The sequence below is a fragment of the Lepidochelys kempii genome, chromosome 17 (assembly GCF_965140285.1).
Source record: "Lepidochelys kempii isolate rLepKem1 chromosome 17, rLepKem1.hap1, whole genome shotgun sequence".
In the NCBI taxonomy this organism is placed as follows: Eukaryota; Metazoa; Chordata; order Testudines; family Cheloniidae; genus Lepidochelys; species Lepidochelys kempii.
The window spans coordinates 13,375,049-13,394,095 of record NC_136396.1 but is presented as its reverse complement, the minus strand read 5'-3'; positions in this window follow the sequence as shown (position 1 = coordinate 13,394,095).

Sequence of the window (19,047 nt, the reverse complement as noted above, 5' to 3'; positions counted from 1 at the left end):
CCAGCCCTACCTTTCTATGATTCTTTATTCTTTTCTGCTCTGTTTCAGCATGTCTTTGAACAACCTGCTTCAACACAGGTCCCATTCTAGAGCGAGCCAAGAAGTAGGTTTCATTATAACAGCAAGACAGCTGTCAACACACAAGCTTTATGCTTTTATCACACGCACAGACCATTTCAGGAGGTTAGTGTAATTTTCGGTCCATGCTCCCTTAGGAGGAGAAAAAGGTTTCTTACGATCAGAAGGCCACTAACATATTTTTCAATCCTTTTGATTGAGAAATCCTTTTGATTGAGAAATCCTAGGGCTTGGTTTTACTACTGCATTTCTGGCTTGAGCTACTTTTTCAGTAAGGAGCTCTCACATTTGTGGACCATGTTCTACAATATTCATGCAATTGCAAATACCCAATAGTCTAATGGAGGCATGACTGCAGACTCCCAACAGTCGGTACAAAACTTCGTCCTTGATTCAGCATCCAAAGAGATTTTGCAATCATCAATTGGGTTTTATGAGCTTCTATATCTCTCTTGTTTGAGTGAATTTGAGGGGATGGGAAAGGAGGAAAAGAGTCACTTATCAATGCTTTGAAGTGTAGCAGTTATCATCAAAACATTAAGCAAGATTTAATGCTAACAAATTATGTAGCTTGAGTTCAGCCAAAAACAATATAATCAAATCATATTCTCTCTCTTATACATATATCTCACATATGATTGTGAACAGTAGATAGAGTAGGAAAGATTTCATTTCAACTCATACTTGACTGTTAACATTTCAAATGGATTCAAGGTATTTGTCTAAACTAAAAGCGATAAGTGAATCTGACAGCAAAGACTAATTGCATGTGTATAACTGTAGAAAAGCTTTCTGTGCCGGTATTTTTTACTGCATGCTGCGGATACAGTAGTACTGTGAATGAAGTCCATTACCCGCAAGATGTTGCCAAGAACAGTGTGGACTCTACCTTAGCTTTCTGTTGCCATGGTGAGCAGAGTTGCGTCATCCTTTTACAACGGAAACCCAAAACTAAGCAAGATCTGGTCTAGTTTGGGAAATGAAATGAAATGGAAATGAATCCAGCAGAGCTTCTTGTAAAATTGTCTTGGGCCCACAAACATTTAGTTAAATGCAAAGAGCTTAGTCTATGTGCTGTGGTTTCATAATGATATAGGAGCGATGATTAGTCACAGCTGGACAGGTGGTCACAGAAGGTGTGCTGAGCTGAGCAAGCTTTTGAGGAATGGCCCACAGATATCATGACAACGTGTGGCATCATAGGCAGAATGAGCCAGATCCAAAGTTGGGAAAAGTTTACCCTCTACACAGCTGAGAGGAGCAGAGAGAGAGCCAGGCACTCTATTGGACCTGGGCTTTCTAGGGGTCAAAATTGCTCTGCAGTGTAATTTACAGCAGCCCTAAGGCTTCAGCCGCCCCACAGGGACTGCCCTGTCCCTGGAAAATGTCACTCGCTTTGCCCCACTCCCAAAATTGCCCTGTCCCTGGAAGGGAGGGGAGAGAGTATCTGGCAAAAGACATATCTGGTTTCAAGACTAAGCTTGATAACTTTATGTAGGGGATGGTATGATGGGATAGCCTAATTTTGGCAATTAATTTATCTTTGACTCTTAGCGGTAAATATGCCCACTGGCCTGTGATGGGATGTTAGATGGGGTGGGATCTGAGTTACTATAGAGAATTCTTTCCTGGGTGTCTGGCTGGTGAGTCTTGCCCACAGGCTCAGGGTTCAGCTGATCACCATATTTGGGGTCGGGAAGGAATTTTCCTCCAGGGCAGATTGACAGAGGCCCTCGGGGGTTTTTGCCTTTCTCTGCAGCATGGGGCATGGGTCACTTGCTGGAAGATTCTCTGCACCTTGAAGACTTTAAACCACAATTTGAGGACTTCAGTAGCTCAGACATAGGTCAGGGGTTTGTTGCCGGAGTGGGTGGGTGAGACTCTGTGGCCTGCGTTGTGCAGGAGGTCAGACTAGACGATCATAATGGTCCCTTCTGACCTTAAAGTCTGAAGTCTAAGTCACACCCTCTGTCAGGAGAATCCAGAGCTGATATTTAGAGTACCATTCTGGTTTCTTTGCGTGGTGTAAACCAGCTGGAACCAAAGATCTGGCCTCTAGATAGGAATGCTTAAAAATACTCACCAGTTTCAGCTGGCCTCCATCTTGGGTTCAGACAACACCCAGAACCAGAACACAACTCTCACGAGGTGCAAACACCTCCAAAATTGTACTGCAACTCAAGCAAACTGAAGCGAACAGGTTGTGATGTAGATCACAAATTGCTGTGGGAACATAGTACATCAAGTCCTCCAGGAAAAGAGTAAGGCATGCAGGCCATACTATCCTTTGCAAACATCCTGGTCAAAGGCCAATGGGAATTAGGTGCCTAGTTGCCATTTGTGCCTTTGACAATATCCTCCCCGATGCTTAGTATGGAGCTTTCTCTAGGACAGAAAGAATAAGTTTGCCTTGATTTAGTATCAAATAGTAGCTATGGAGAAAGTAGGCGACAAGAACAAAGTGACGCATTGGATGCCCTGTTTATCTGGCACTCTGATATCATGAATACTTGGCAAACAGAGCCTGTCTCACTCTCATTGCTCTGCTCTTCAACAGCGGGGTTGAGAAAGTGCACAGTGACAGGCATGATAATGCTCTCTCATTTTGCACCTGTTGTGCAGAAAGATGCAGTATCAACGTTAATCTATCTCAATTCATATGCTAATATAGTCCCCAGGAAGTAAATTGTGAAAGGTGTGTGCATGCACGTAAGAAAATCAAAGGTGATTTTTATGGGTAGATCAAGGTAAAGTCATTGCGTCCCTATCATAGGATAGGAATCTGAGGAGTCCAGTGATGCAGTGAGTAACCAAATCTATTTGGGGGAGACTAATAAGGGGCTTAATTTGGAGTCACAGAAGAAACAGAGACTTCCCAAACTAGGGTGAGGGAGACAGGGAGAAAGAGCTTATTTATGGAAGCTTTGAAAGCAGAGATGAGGGAGTTAGGGGTTGACTGATGCTCTTCAGGGACCCCCAGTGCCCAGTATTGTTTCTGATCCAGGCCCCACTCAGTGTTAATCCACTGTGTTGGTTCTGTTCAGAAGAATTATGGAGTGTAATGGCTTCCTGCTTCCCTGAATCTCTGCGGCTCTTTCCTCTGCTGCTGCAGCATACTCTTGCATCCCTTTCTAAACTATCGCAAGTGAAATCCACAGTGAGATTTATGAATCCCCTGAAACTAAACTAAAAAGAAAAAGAGTTTCCCTTGTGAAACCTTGTTCTTGGGTTAATCCTGAACTGATATTAAATGGGAGCAAATCAAATAATGGTAGGACTAGGATGTGACGACTGCTAATATCTTCATGCAGCGTTTCCCATTAACGTATGTAGGATTACATCAATTCAATTCAGTTAGCGAAGGACAAAGATTAACCATTAGTGTGACCCTTATCCCTTAATCAGGATTCTTTTCAAAACTCATCATTTGATTCCCTTCCCCTCCTCCTGCCCCCCCCAGCCCTCCATGGGCTAGCTGTATGTTTTAAATAAGAAGCGCAAAGAAAACATCTTAACATGCAGGGAGAAGCGACCATTATGTTGATAAAAATTAGGAAGATGCATTGCCTTTTCAAACAGCTGCAATCACCCATGTGAATGGAACAGGGTGCTGTGGGTATATGTGAGGCTGAAGGGATGACAGAAGGAACAGAGATTAGCACCCAACTGGTCTGGACCTTGGAGTGGGTGGAGAGTGGGGGAGCAATGAGGACGTCCTCATTTACCCACTCACATGTCTGCACCTCCTGGCAAGGGCCAGAGTGTGTCACACTTCCTGCTGGGGACACAAATTACCCCTAAAGGGGGAACAAATTGCCCCCAAGCAGTTGAGGAGAAGGCAAAGGGATGGGGGAGGAGGCAGGACCCTGAGCTCATTCCCCACCACACCTGCAACCCCTAGAACAGTGTATCAATTGGAGGCCCATATTCCCTGCTTACTCAGCCAAAACTCCCTTTAACCTCTATGGAGAGTTTGCCAGAGTGAGCGCTTCAGGATTTGAACCTTAAAAAAAAACATATGGAGCTATAAGCAGAGTCAGGATGAGCTCCAACCTGACATCTGGTGGTGAGTTGTGGCAAGTTGTGGAAAAGAACTTCAGGGGCTGATCTCATTTGCATAGGCACACCCACCCCGCCTAGCATGAGCCCATAGCTGCCCAAATGGTCACTTTGGCTGCTGTGGGATCCCCAGTTTCTCTGTTATTGGGGCAGGAAGAATAAATTGTTATTATCCTGACTATGTGAATCAAGGACAGTGGAACTGTACTTGGCCTTTTGTTATAATGGAGGGACTCGCCATCAACCAAGTAGCACTCGCTAAACAAGGGACATGGGTTCCAAAACTCAGTGAATTGAGAGAGGTTGAGGACTAGTATTAATACCTGGTGGTATGGACCCCCTAGTGAGGGCCTTACATGCTAATTGCACTTCCTCCTTTCTCCACTGTGGAATATCAGAGCTAATTTTGATTCCATTAGGAGCCTAGTTACAGGTTGCTGAGCTGAATTCACTTTGGGCCAATGGTGCACCAGCACTGAGGCTCCCCTACTACAAGCTGAAATCACAAAAAAGCTGAACTTACTAAGAGCTGAAATCACTGAATGCTGTGTTAAGCAGTGTGGGGAGCCTGAAGATATATTGCGGAGCAGTTTATGGGATGGCTGGCGGAGCAGAGCAGCTCTTGGAGCAGAGCGGTTTGCGGGACGGCTGGCAGAGCAGAGCAGCTCTTGGAGCAGAGCGGTTCGCAGGATGGCTGGAGCAGCTCATGGGAGCAGCTCATGGGGGCAGCTGGCAGAGCGAAGCAATTCGTGGGATGGCTGGTGGAGCGGAGAGGAGCCCCATGGAGAGGTTGGGGCAATCGGCTTTGGACCACGTAAGGTGCCCCTTAACCCCCCCCCCCATCTCCACGCAGGTTGGGAGGTAAAACTCTGCAGATAAACTTTCAAACTCTGGTGCTGCACTGACCAGGGACAGAGACTTTTGGGTTGCTGGACTCAAGAACCAAAGGGAAAGGTCATGCCCCAATTTCCTTGGGGTGGGTTTTTGCTCATGGGTTGTGTTATGAATCCTGTTGGTGGTGTTTCCCCAACATAATGCCACATTGTTTCTCTCTGTTATTAAAAGGCTTTTTGCTACACTCAGACTCTGTGCTTGCGAGAGGGGAAGTATTGCCTCTTGGAAGCGCCCAGCGCGGGTGGCATATATTTGTCCCAGGTCACTGGGTGGGGACTCGAGCCGGTTTTGCGCTGTGTTATTGGAATGGAACCCCTAGATACTGAACCCGGCCCTTGTTGCTGCCAACTCTGACGGGCAGAAGGGTTACAGCACGGACAGGACAGAGCTAGCACAATGACAAGCCCCAAACCACGTCTCTTCCTTACCGTCTGTTTGTATATACACTGCACTGTTCCTTTCCAGGCATTTTCCCCCCAACCGACTTTTCACACCTTCCCCTAGCATCTATGAATCTGGGGACAGCAGCAATTGTCTGACTTCCTACAAAGGTACAGTATCCTAAAAATGCAAATACAAGCCTGTACATTTTATTCAGATTGCTGGAATTATTCAGTTCAAGGAAGATAAGTAACAGCCACCTCTATTGAGGTTACCTGAGAGCTGTCTGTTCCATTCACATAACTGTGTGCTGAAAAATGCTTACTTTTATAATAGTCACTCAATGTACAGGGAAAGCTCTGAATTAATGATGGAAATTTCAGGACAGCAGCTCTGTTCCACAATACGAAGAGTTTCTGATGAGCCTGTTCACTTCAGTTTTCATTGTATTATTGCTTTTCATTGCTTATTAACCTCCTATCAATATCACAGTCACTCAATGGTAATTTTATCATTTCATCATCCCATGCAGAGGGATTTAGGATGCTATGCATCATCAAAATGCAGATTAATAGATTCCAAGGCCAGAAGGAGCCTTTATGATCATCTACTCTGACTTCCTGCATAGCACAGGACAGAGAAGTCCATCCAATGATTCCCACATTGAGCCCAATAACTTGCGGCTCAGCCAGGCCACCTGTTACAGAAAGACAACCCATCTTGATTTAAAATACATGTAAACATGTTGAAATATAAGGCTGCCATGTAAGAAATGTAAATTCATAAAACTGATTTATGGCACATTCAAGGGAAATGGAAAAGAAAGTTTGGGGCTAAGAAATATATATATAAATCAGCCTCGGTGCTAGGTGACAGGAGGATAGCTAATGTAATGCCAATTTTTTAAAAAGGCTTCAGGGGCAATCCTGACAATTAAAGGCCAGTAAGACTAACTTCAGTACCAGGCCAATTAGTTGAAAAAACTATAGTAAAAACAGAATTCTCAGACACATAGATGATCACAGTATGCTGGGGAAGAGTCAACACAGCTTTTGTAAAGGGAAACCACGGCTCACCAATCTATTAGAAGTCTTTGAGGGTGTCAACAATCATGTGGACAAGGGCAGTCCAGCTGATACAGTGTAACTGGACTTTCAGAAACCCTTTGACAAAGTCGCTCACCAAAGGCTCTCAAGCAAAGTAAGTAGTTATGGGATAAGTGGTAAGGTCCTCTCATGGATCAGTAACTAGTTAAAAGATAGGAAACAAAGGGTAAGAATAAATGGTTAGTCTTGATGGTGGGGAAAGTAAGTAGTGGGGTCCCCCAAGAATCTGTACTGGGCCCAGTGCTGTTCAGCAAATTCATAAATAATCTGGAAAAGGCAATAAATAGTGAGGTGGCAAAGTTTGCAGATAATACTCAAGACAGCTAAGCCCAAAGCTGACTGCAAAGATTTACAAAGGGATCTCACAAAATGGCAGATGAAATTCAACATTGATAAGTGCAGTAAAATGCATATTGAAAAACGTAATCTCAACTATATATACAAAATAATAGGGTCTAAATTAGCCGTTACCACTCAGGAAAGAGATCTTAGAGTCTCTGAAAATATCTGCTCGATGTGCAACGGCAGTCAAAAAAGGTAATGTTAGAAACCATTAGGAAAGGAATAAATAAGAGAGAAAATGTCATAATGCCTTTATATAAATCCATGGTATGCCCACATCTTGAATATTGTGTGCAGTGCTGGTTGCCCCATCTCAAAAAGATATATTAGAACTGGAAAAGTAGAGAGAAGGGCAACAAAAATTATTAGGGGCATGGAACAGCTTCCATACAAGGAAAAATTAAAAAGATTGGGACTGTTCATCTTAGAAAAGAGACGACTAAGAGAGGATGTGAAAAAGGTCTATAAAATCATGACTGGTGTGGAAAGAGTGAATGAGGAAGTGTTATTTACTTCTTCACATAACAACAAGACCCAGGGGTCACCCAATGAAATTATTAGGCAGCAGGTTTAAAACAAACATAAGGAAGTACTTCTTCACACAACGTACAGTCAATCTGTGGAACTCGTTACCAAGGGAAACTATAAGGGTCAAAAGTATAACTGGATTCAAAAAAGACTTAGATAAGTTCCTGGAGGATAGGTTGATCAATGGCTATTATCCAAGAGGGTCTGGGATGAAACCCATGCTCTGTCCCAAAACCTCTGACTGCCAGATGCTGGGGACAACAGGGGATGGATCACTCAATAATTGCCCTGTTCTGTTCATTCCCTCTGAAGCATCTGGCATTGGCCACCCTTGGAAGACAGGATACTGGGCTAGATGGACCATTGTTCTGACCCAGTATGGCCATTCTTATGTTCTTAATATAAAGGCATCTAGATGCTATCGTGAGGAATGCCATAAATGAGATAAATAAGTACAATGATGGGACCTCTAAGCAGTGAGCCATGCCCGAATGCAGATATCTATCAGGATGAGGCTCAAGGAGATCTCAAACTCAGCTTGGGCCTAAGTCAAACTGGCACGGTATATGTTTAATATATTCAGTTATTGGTCACAAGACAGCCTGAGTGATTAGACTCAGCTACAAATGGACATACACTTCTGGACCCAGGTGAGGGAGAGAGGTTCAAACATCAGGAGCTGACCCTAGGTCCAAACATTGAGCCTCAGCCACATCTCGGCTCTAGCCCCACAGTCAGGAGGGAAGCTTACAGAACACACATTGATTAAGTACGGATGGTGCAAGCCAACTGAACAGCTGCACCTTTATTTTCAATTTGAACTTCAGTCTTAACTCATCCTGCTTTAAATCAGTTTACAAGATCATTCTTCCAGGAGACTACATTCATCCCATCTCTGTGTAATTTACAACAGCCTCCAGTCCCTGACACCCACTGACTGGATCACAGATTGCCCAACCCAGTTGAAGAGACAGTCTGTTGAATTTGCCAACCTCACATTTGCTTCAGCTAAAATCATTTCCGTTCTCATACAGTGCTCCGTACTGTGCTAGACCTGGTCATAGTTTTCTCTTTTTGCTTCATGCCAGGGATACCAGTTTTGAACAGAAGTGGAGCCAAGCTTCAGAGCTCAAATCTGAACCCAAAATCTGCCCAAGGGTCACAGCCCTTGAAAGTTGTGTGTTCCATTTTAGGCCCATGACAGAGACAGACCTTAGCTATCAAGTTCGGATCAAGAGCTGAACACAGAGCAGAATTTCTCCAAAGTTTAGATGCAGTGGGACTGATCTCATTTGCACTGAGATAAGTAAGGAGTAACCCCATTATCATGATTTTTATATTATTTTATCCGGACCCTGGACCTTGACTATACCTTGACCAAGAAATTTGGACCTTGACAAAAAATAATTGATTACCCCTGTCCAAGGCAGAAATGGTGACATAGTTTGTTTTCAGTGCAGAAATGGCCCCTCACAAGATGCTTCTGTGCATCTCATAGCAATTTCAGACAACTGTATGGCACATCCATAGCGGGGCCAAAGTATCTGAAAAGAAGATATGAGGCTTGATCCAGTGGCATTGCTACAGTCCCAAAGCATCCTCAATATTCCTAACTGGCATATCTGAACCCTGCAAGAAATGAAGATCATGCTTAGAAACCTCTTAATTTACGTGCCACAACCACTCCAGAAGTGAAGCCACAAGGAAGTTGATAGGATGCATCTGCCAATGTAAATATCACCCATCATACATCAGTAATCCCCAGATTATCATGTTAATAATATATCATCCAGGGAGAATTCATGTCCCAATTGCCCCATCATTTATATTATGAGCAATTTCAGACCAGGAGCCATCTTCTGTGTTCAGCATGGAGCATGCTTGTGGGTGTTGTAACAGTTGCCTTCTACACACTCTCTCATATAGCATATTTGTGATGCAGCCGTTTGGAGAATGTGTGTACTGAAGGTAGCCTTGTTTTCTGTTTTACACACGTAGCGGTTGTTATCAGAACACTGGTTCAGTAGCAAATGGTGACTGTAACCGTGGTAACACCCTGTAACAATTCTCCCACAACTGCTTTTGCACGAGTCAGTTCTTTATGTTCACATGAGTACTTTCTGCATAATAGGAAAACAAATCCTGGCTGTATTAAGATTAGAGTTCTATATATATCCCAGCACATCATACAGTGCCCTCTGGTGCATGCTTAAGTGAGGAAAGTTTAGGTTTTACAAAAGGATCTTGGGTATTAAATACAATACAATTCAAAGTTCAATTCATTTTAATTAAAAAATGGCTAATCAAAGTATTTTTGTGGATACTTGATCCATTTAAGATAAATTACTTTAGAAGCTATTGAGCATTTTTAAAAAACCCTTTCATACCATTTCTCATATGCCCAATGACATTACAGCACTTGATGGAACTCTGGTAGAGCTGTCTGGAAAACAAGAAAACTGTTTTTGTAAAAAAAAATCTGTAGTTTTTGACGTTTGTTTGCTCTCCCTGTTGGAACAAAAACCAGACCTTTCCAAACTTTTCAGAAAAAGACAGACAGGCTCATCCCAGAATAGATAGCAGCCTGGTGCTAAGCGCACTCCCTTGGGATATAGGAGACCCAGGTTCAAGTCCCTTCTCCAAATAAGGCAGAGCAGGGACTTGCACAAAGGTCTACCACATCCCAGGGGAGCACCCTTATCACCAGACTCTTGACTAGTCAGGGGCGGTGCCCTCTCTCTCTCTCTCCTTCTTTCCTTCCAAAATTCCACCCTGATATAGACACGGTCTAGATGAAATTTTCATCAAAACCAATAAGTTTCTGTGGAAAGTTTTGGTTTTGACAAATCAGCATTTTCCAATTAAAAACTTTGTGTCAACAAAATTCCAAGCCAACTCTAAACATTAGCGACATCACAAATTTCCATTATTTAAATGGATGCTGCCAAGTTGAAAAACAATGATCCTGCTCTCCGATACACAGTGTAAGTCTGGAGTAGCACCGCTGGCATCAGTGAAATTACTCTGGACTTGCATTAGTGTAACTATACATTAAACATAAATCAATAAAAATTTTGTACATTAGCAACAGAGAGAGGCCTGAGTGTCAAAATCTGGATCGAGTTTTGTACTTAGAAGACAGCCGGTGCCTGGCAGATAAGCTGTCAGCATCTATCTGGGAATGGAGGTGTCAGAAAAGGTTTCCTAGTGCGACGAGGTAGGGTGACATGGGAGTCCCTCCAGATAAGAGCTGCATTGCCTGACTTAGCTGCCAGGAAATATCCCAGGACTAAAGCCCACACCTGACTTGCCTCTCAGGTGTTCTGAATGCTCACTATCAAGGTAACTTCTGGTTGAAAGCTCTGCCATGTTATAAAGGTTGAGGTGAGGTTTATGGAGGAGTCACTTCACATGAGGGCAAGATGGCTGCCTAACCTGCTGGTGAGACAAGTTGAAGAGCTAACATTAATGTACTTATTTTTTTACTAACCAAAAATACTTAAAGTGATTTGAGGCAAACGGCAGTTCTGGTTAGTGTTGTTATGGCAGACATTTTCAACTAGATGGTCTCCCCAGTAGAAACCCAGAGGTTTCATGAGAGAGGACTTCCTGCCAGGAGCCAGAATTGACCACTATTCACCGAGGGTCAACAGTGTGCAGGCTTAGAAATCCTGTTCCCTCACCTGCTGAAGTGAAGACACGTAGGAACTATTCACTGATTCTTCCTCAATTCAATTCTAGTAAGGGGGAAACTGTTCAATCCAGATGTGACATAGGTAATTACCAAAAGAGCTTCTACAATTAGAAGAGAGAACTAGCCTCATAAAGGATATGATTGCTATACTGAATAGAAACTGAGAAGAGTTCTACTCCCTGGAGAGAAATAGTCACAATCAAAATGGGGTTTCAGGAATTAGCTATGAGGCTCAAAAGAGATAGATATGCAAAAGTGACTTTTTAGTGTACTACTAATTAGGTATGTGGGAGACAGAAACCAAGTAGCAAATACTAATATAAATATTTGACTGAAGGAAAGTGCATCGGAGGAGTGACTTGATTTTGTAGAGCACGGAAGCACTCATTGCTGTGAGAAAAATAATTAGTACCTAAAATGAAAAGAAAGGAAAATTGAAAAGAGCTTGGTACAGTAAAAAGACCTAGAAAAACAAAAATAATACAGGTAGTGGAAAAGGGTAACATTTTCAAAAGCACATAAGTGACTTAGGAGTCCCATTTTCAAAAAAAAGAATGACACGCTTAGGAGCCTAATTCCCATAGGCTTTCAATGGGATTTAGGCTCCTAAGAGCCAGATTTTTAAAGGTATTTAGACACCTAAAGATTTGGCTTATTCTTTTTTATTACCTTTCTTTGTGCTTCCACACTTAGAAATGCTGACAACTCCATTAGACAAGGCATTATTTTGGCATATCATGCCAAGCTGAAAGGAAATCTCAGCACATTTACAATTTTATTATTATTATTTGTATTGCAACAGCACCCAGGAGCTCCAGTTGTTGACCAGGATCCACTGTGCTTCGCACTGTACAAATGCACAACAAAAAGACAGTCCCCTGCCTCAAATAGCTTGCATCTAAATAATTTCCAGCCTACTTTTTTGCAGAGCCAAAACGTTTGTAGAAGATGGTTTAAGCACATAATAGAATAAGGTGTTTTGTGTTCCAATTGCAGTGTCAACACCAGATCCCTCCAAATACATCTGGGCAAAATTTTCAGTCAAAACATTTTTCAGGAAAAAATGCAAGTTTGGGTGACATCAAAACATTTGAATTTTTTCAGTTCAAAACCACTTTTCGTTTAAAAAATTCCTTCACATTTATTTTAAAAATGTAAAAACATTTTGTTTGACCTGAAGCTCTTTTCTTTAACTTTTGATTTGCCAAAAATTTTGAAAAAATTCATTTTCTCTTTGTGCCAATTTTTCTCCCCCAGAATTGTCAGTGAATCAAAAAATCCATTATTCACACAGCCCTACCTCCAAGGCCTTGGGGAGCTCATGCAACATATCTGTCTGTTTCCTCATCCAGGGACTGAGCGTAGCAATATTTACCTACCTCAGAATGAAGATGAAATAGCTAATGTTTGCAAATCATATTAGAAAGGAAGGATGATGTGGTTAAGGCATTGTTTCTCAGGAGATCTGGGTTCCTGGCTCAGTCACAAATTCCTATGTGACCCTGAGCAAGTCATTTAAACTCCCAGCACCTCATTTCCCCCTCTATAAAATGGGGATAGGCCTACTTCCTTTTTCCAATTGTCTGCATGTCTTGTCTATTTAGATTCTAAACTCTTTGGGGCAGGGACACTCTTATTTTGTGTTTGTACAGTGCCTACCAAAATAGAGCCTTGATCTCAAATTGGAGCCTCTAGGCAAAACTGTAATACAAATAGATAAAATACTATAATAATCAAACTATAATATTAACACAATCCTAATAATAGTATTTTAAACACAAAAGTGTTAAGTTTGGGGTGCTTCTGTGTATTCATCTCTTCAGAACCTTTAGGAAGTAACCTATTTCTACACAGAGGATTCTTGGATTGTAAAGCAGTACCCACATCAACTTGTGAATATTCCAGTTATCCCTCATTGAGAGATTCCATTGCCCTGTTGCTGTATCATTGAAAATTATGGAGATCATACTGCGAATTCTTCTTTGGTAGGTAAAAGAAAAAGAAGTCAAAACACACTCCGTGATCACGTGTAACTGTTATTAGGAATGTAAAGGAAACGATCAGATGCATGCAGGTAGTGCCAAGAATATTTTTTTTATTATCATCATAAGAGATGAAAAGATCCGTGGGAACAGCGAGCCTATTATAGGATAAAATATGAAAGTAAATTGTAGAGGAAGATAAAATAATTGAAGTAATAAGTGAAAACATGAACTCAGAAGAGAAAATACTATCATCTGATATTGGCTTTCAATGCAATAAGCTGGAAGGCGTCCATGGAAGTGAGAGTGAGGTTTATCCATTTAGGGCCTGCTACATGACACACTGGGGTTTTCTTTGAGCTTTAAAGTACATCATGGAAAAATTATAGACCAAGAAGAACTAGAATAAAAAGGATAACAGATCAGTGAGACTAGCTGAGGAAATGACAGACCTGGCACCTGGATGCACAGAATAAAAATAAACCATGTAAGAGGATAAGTTAGGGGAGCACAATCCACACAGATGCTTGTGATCTTAGGCCAGATTTATCACTGATGCAACTCCATGGATTTCATTACAGTGGAACCAGCGATCGATGTGACTCTTTGACCCTATATAGCATTAGAGCATCTTTCATCCTAATGGCTCCAAAAGTGCTTTACAAACTCCTGCTCACTTTAATGTACAAAAATAAAAAATTTGGATTTCAATGGGAGTTGGACTGGGCCCTAATTATAAGAACATATAAAGCATATAGATACCTTTTCTCTCACTAATAGAATACAGCCACCTGTGGGGTGAACAATAGCAGCTGTTTAACAATGAACACTCAAAAACAGTTCAGAACACGAAGTGAAACCATCAAGTTTTGCATTTTCTCATTTCTATTCTAGTCTGTTCTCCATAGGTTCTTGTACCTCCCTCATCACTGTACTATCTCAGTGTCTTCCAGTAGTGCAGTAAGCATGCATAAGTAATATCTGTCACATTTGGTTCAAAACTGTAAACCCCCTGAACTCTTTCCCCTCTTCAGTTTCACATTTCATTCAAAAGGCGGGACCTTTATCAGCAAGTCACTCCTTAGTATCTTTATGGAGCTTTCGCTCCGTGCTAAGTCAGATGCATTACAATCCTACTTAGAGTGTAAATTTATCGGGGTAGGGTTCGTCTTTTTCCTATGTGTTTGTACAGCATCTTGCACAATGGAGCCCTAATCTCTACGGGGGCCCATAGGCATAGCTGCAGTACAAATAAATAGTAACAACAGATACAATAAATGACGTATTGTAGAAACAGAAATAGGTTTGAGCCAACGTATCTGGATCTGAACTGTCCCATGTTCGGGGAGTTTAGTGTTGTTCAAATTCAGACTTTTCATCTGGGCCCATCTCTAATTGACACGCATCATTACGATGTTTATTTTCCTTGGAGGAGGTTACAATAGCTCTAACTCTAGGCTTTGGATTTTTATATAATCTACTCTAGCTAGTTACACCCAATTCCCATCACTAGAGTACCACAGCATGACAGTAACTCTTCCTTGGCTTCCACCTAGACCTTGGAGGTCATTCAACGGTGTCTGTTTAGGGGTGGCAGAAACCTTCCTCTTGAACTTCCCTGCTTAAATGGAGGCAGAAAGTCATAGAGTTTAAGGCCAGAAGGGACCAGAACAGTTAGTCTGACTTCCTGTGTCTCACAGGCCACCAACACCACCCAGTGACAGAACCCAACAACCAAAAGTAGACCAAAGAATTACACCCCACAGCAGACAAGACTGTTATGTGTCCCAGGAGAGAACAGGAGAGACTGAGGTGCACCAGGGCCTAGGGCAGGAAAATGATTAAGTGAGATATACCCAGACAGTCCTGGCAATTGACCCGCGGTCACAAGGACAAAGGACACCAGTGTGCTCTGAGCATACTTTGTACATCTGCAGGAGGCTCTTGTATGACGAGATAAGTGATCGCATTGCTGCTGACACACACCTACACACACAGAGGCATGTTTTAAAGCAGAATTCATTGTTTAACTCTAGCTTCCCCCTGTTTTTCATTCCACTGACAGCAAACGATCTAGACAGACCAAATGACTGCAGCACAAACTAGAACAATTTGCTGATGAGACAAAAAGAGGAGAGTGTAACTGTGGCAAATAGGAAATGCTAAAGGAGTTGGTTTTACGATCAGGCATGTAGAAGATTGAATTTGAGATTGAAAATGGTAAATAAATTTAGATTGACTACAAATAATCCAAACGAGAATGAAAATGAACTACGGGCAAAAGGACCTTGGGTGTCCCGAGTAGCTTTTTAAATTTCATTTCCACCTTGCATAGCTATTTACCGAAAACTGACGTTCAAGAGTAGAACGCTATGGGACATACTTTATTTCCAGGGAGATTTTTAATAAAAACAGGATATTAAGTGCGGCTTTCAAAGTAGCGAGGGGTGAAGGGCCTAGGTCTCAAAAAAGGCTTGAGGTTTGGGCTTGTTACACACACACGATTAGATGCTTGTCTGAATTATCTGGACTTCTCGGCTCTGCCGAGTTAGGTTGGAGAGGCTCTCTCATGGAAAGCTCAGAACTTCTTGTGTCAGTCAGAAACCAGCCACGCTCATGGTACTTTGGTGTTATCTCTTTGAACCCCGGTTGGAACCCACAAGGGCAGAGATGTTCAAAAACTGGAGAGGAAACAAGGAGGAGTTGAGGGCCAATTCCTCCCCATCCACCAAGGCCAAGAAGCTACCCTTGCCACAGTAGGCTTCATGAAGGGAGAAAAAACTTTCCCCATGCTTCAGACCACTGAGGGGTAACAGAGCTGCTTCAGGGATGCTACTACAGCTCTACTTTTACAGTTACACCTTTGCTCCATGAGTAGCTGGCCCTGGCCTTGTCTCATCCTCTGTCTCCCAGCTGCATGGGATATGGCGTGAGCTGGGCCCTACAGTACATGGGGCTATGCACCAAATCCTGGCTATACCAGCCCCACATCAGTTCCACTGCAGGCAGGATCCTCTTGAGGAGATGATGAGGGCAGGGGCAGAATTTGCTCCTCAATAAGCTTCGTTGACCATGAAAATAGGTTTGGTTGTAGTTCTTATGAGATTCAAGGGGAATTGCCAAGTCTCACTAACCCAGGTTCAACCATCGTCAGATAGTCATTCTCTGCATCTTCAAAATGCACAACCAGTCACAGCCAAAATCTCACAGAGGAATTATTTTCCATTCCCAATAGACTGGGAATAGTGAGGTACTTCAAAGGGGTGGGTGAATATTGCAAAGTGTTACTATGATAAGGGCTTCCTAATGCACAGCAGTTCCTTGGTTTCCTGCAGGATTCATATGAATATTCATATCTCTCACCTTCTTTGGTTTTTAAGGAGCAACAGTCACCATTGCATGTAGATATGTGTTACTCCAGAAGGTTTTACAATTGAGAAATCCCAGAAAGGTTTGCACATGTGTAACCCTTCTGCCTGTCAGAGTTGGCAGCAACAAGGGCCGGGTTCAGTATCTAGGGGTTCCATTCCAATAACACAATGCAAAACCGGCTCGAGTCCCCACCCAGTGACCTGGGACAAATATATACCACCCCCGCTGGGCGCCTCCAAGAGGCAATACTTCCCCTCTCGCAAGCAGATAGTTTGAGTGTAGCAAAAAGCCTTTTAATAACAGAGAGAAACAATGTGGCATTACGTTGGGGAAACACCACCAACAGGATTCATAACACAACCCATGAGCAAAAACCCACCCCAAGCAAATTGGGGCATGTCCTTTCCCTTTGGTTCTTGAGTCCAGCAACCCAAAATCACCCAAAGTCCTAAAAATCCAACAACCCAAAAGTCTCTGTCCCTCGTCAGGGCAGCCCCAGAGTTCAAAAGTTTATCTACAGCGTTTTACCTCCCAACCTGGGTGGAGATTAGGGGGACGGGAGGGGGGTTAAGGAGATCTTACGCGGTCCAAATCTGATGGCCCCCTCCTCTCCATGGGGCTCCACTCTGCCAGCCACCCCATGAGCTACTCTAGGCATCCAACAAACTGCTCTGCAATTAGCAGTAAGGCCCTCACCAGGGGGCCCATGCCACCAAGTATTAATACCTGTTCCCAGCCTCTCTCAATTCACAGAGTTTTGGAACCCATGTCCCTTGCCTAGTGAGTGCTACTTAGTTGATGGTGAGTCCCTCCATCATAACAAAAGGCCAAGTACAGTTCCACTGTCCTTGATTCCCATAATCAGGGTAATAACAATTTATTCTTCCTGCCCCAATAACAGAGACACTGAGGATCCCACAGCAGCCAAAGTGACCATTTGGGCAGCTATGGCCTCATTCTAGGCGGGGTGGGTGTGCCTATGCAAATGAGATCAGCCCCTGAAGTTCTTTTCCACAACTTGCCACACCTCACCACCAGATGTCAGGGTGGAGCTCATCCTGACTCTGCTTACACATGTAAGGCAAGATTTTCTTAAGTCACTAATGATTTTTGGTTCCTAAAATGTTAGCAACTTAAAGCAGCTGGATTTCAGAAAGTGTTGAGCACTCTGGAAATCAGGCCCCTGTAAAGGTTATCTAATATCCAAAATCAACAGTCACTCCTGAAACTGAAAAACTTGCCCACTGATCCCACTATTTCCAAATACCTGGAGTCAAACAGTCAGGTTCTCACAATGGGAGCAAAATATAGAAGGAAGAAATGTTGATCAATATCCCTGGTGGGTTTGGTTTGGAAGAGTATTCTTTAGAAACACTGCTGACCATTCTACGAGGTTATAGAAGACATCACTTTACCTTCAGAATAAAACTTGATAAGCAACCAGATAGTTCAACACTCTACGTTGGGAGACACAGATCGGCGTATCACCATGCCGCCTGCCAGAATCCAACCTAGGTCAGCAGTGACCTGCTGTAACCCACTGGTCAGTATGTGCTACACACGTATGCCCAATGTACAGAGCACACCAGTCTGTTACAGCTTCTCTGCTTGACAGCCTGGCTCTGTATATGTAACACACCGGTCAGTGTGTGTTACCTTTTCCCCTTTTGGTATGAGACTGGTTATAGCTCTCTGCTTGAGAGACATCCAGGGCCTGAACCAGGGACCTCCAAAGCTAAAATCATAAGTCTCCACAGCTCAAGCTACAGAAACAAACTCTCTACCTGGGGACTGTACAAGATCCATATCCTCCATGGATCTGGCACAGTAGAGGACACAAAACACATTCTGAGCAGCTTGTTACGCTACCATATGTGTAATGAGTTGGGGAGGAGATGTTCAGCCCAGCTCTTAGTGGACATGCTCTCATAGTACAAAAACTCCCATGAGAGTCAAGGCCTGGATGGGCCACTGAGACAAAGCTATCCTCTCATCCCTAGATATAGTTCCTCCAGGAACGTTGGTGAGACACTAAAGGGGAAATCAGACTGCCCCTACAGCACCTGTAATTCTGTGCACCGAGAGTGAAGCAGATTCTAGGGTTGTACCTATCAGCCATGAACATCACACTCATTTTTAAAGCTAGTTTTCAAAAAAGGAGAAGATTCTTATTATCTGTTTTCATAACTAATTATTGGAATTGTGGAGGGGAAAGCACTGTGTAATAAACATTCACATCAGGTATACTGCTGCTCTGAGTAATCATGCCATGGGGACCCATGCCATTGGAATTCAGAAGAACAAGTATGTCAATGTCTATAGGTGAACTCATCAACTTACAGTTGTTCAGGTTGGTAGGTCTGTGGTCTATAGCAGTTTTGCAGCCTATCCAGAGCAGCAGCATCCTTGAACTAAAGCAGGGTTTGCTGGCACTAGTCCATTTGCAACCATTCTAGGAGTGCCAGATGGGGGCTGTGTTCCTTCAGAGAGCTCTCATTAAATTCAAGTGTCGATCAAAATCAACGTAATGCTATTCCAGGTCAACACTGCTTTATTAAACATCTGTGTGAAATTCCCCTGGCTCATACCATGATTCAACTCCACCATCAAA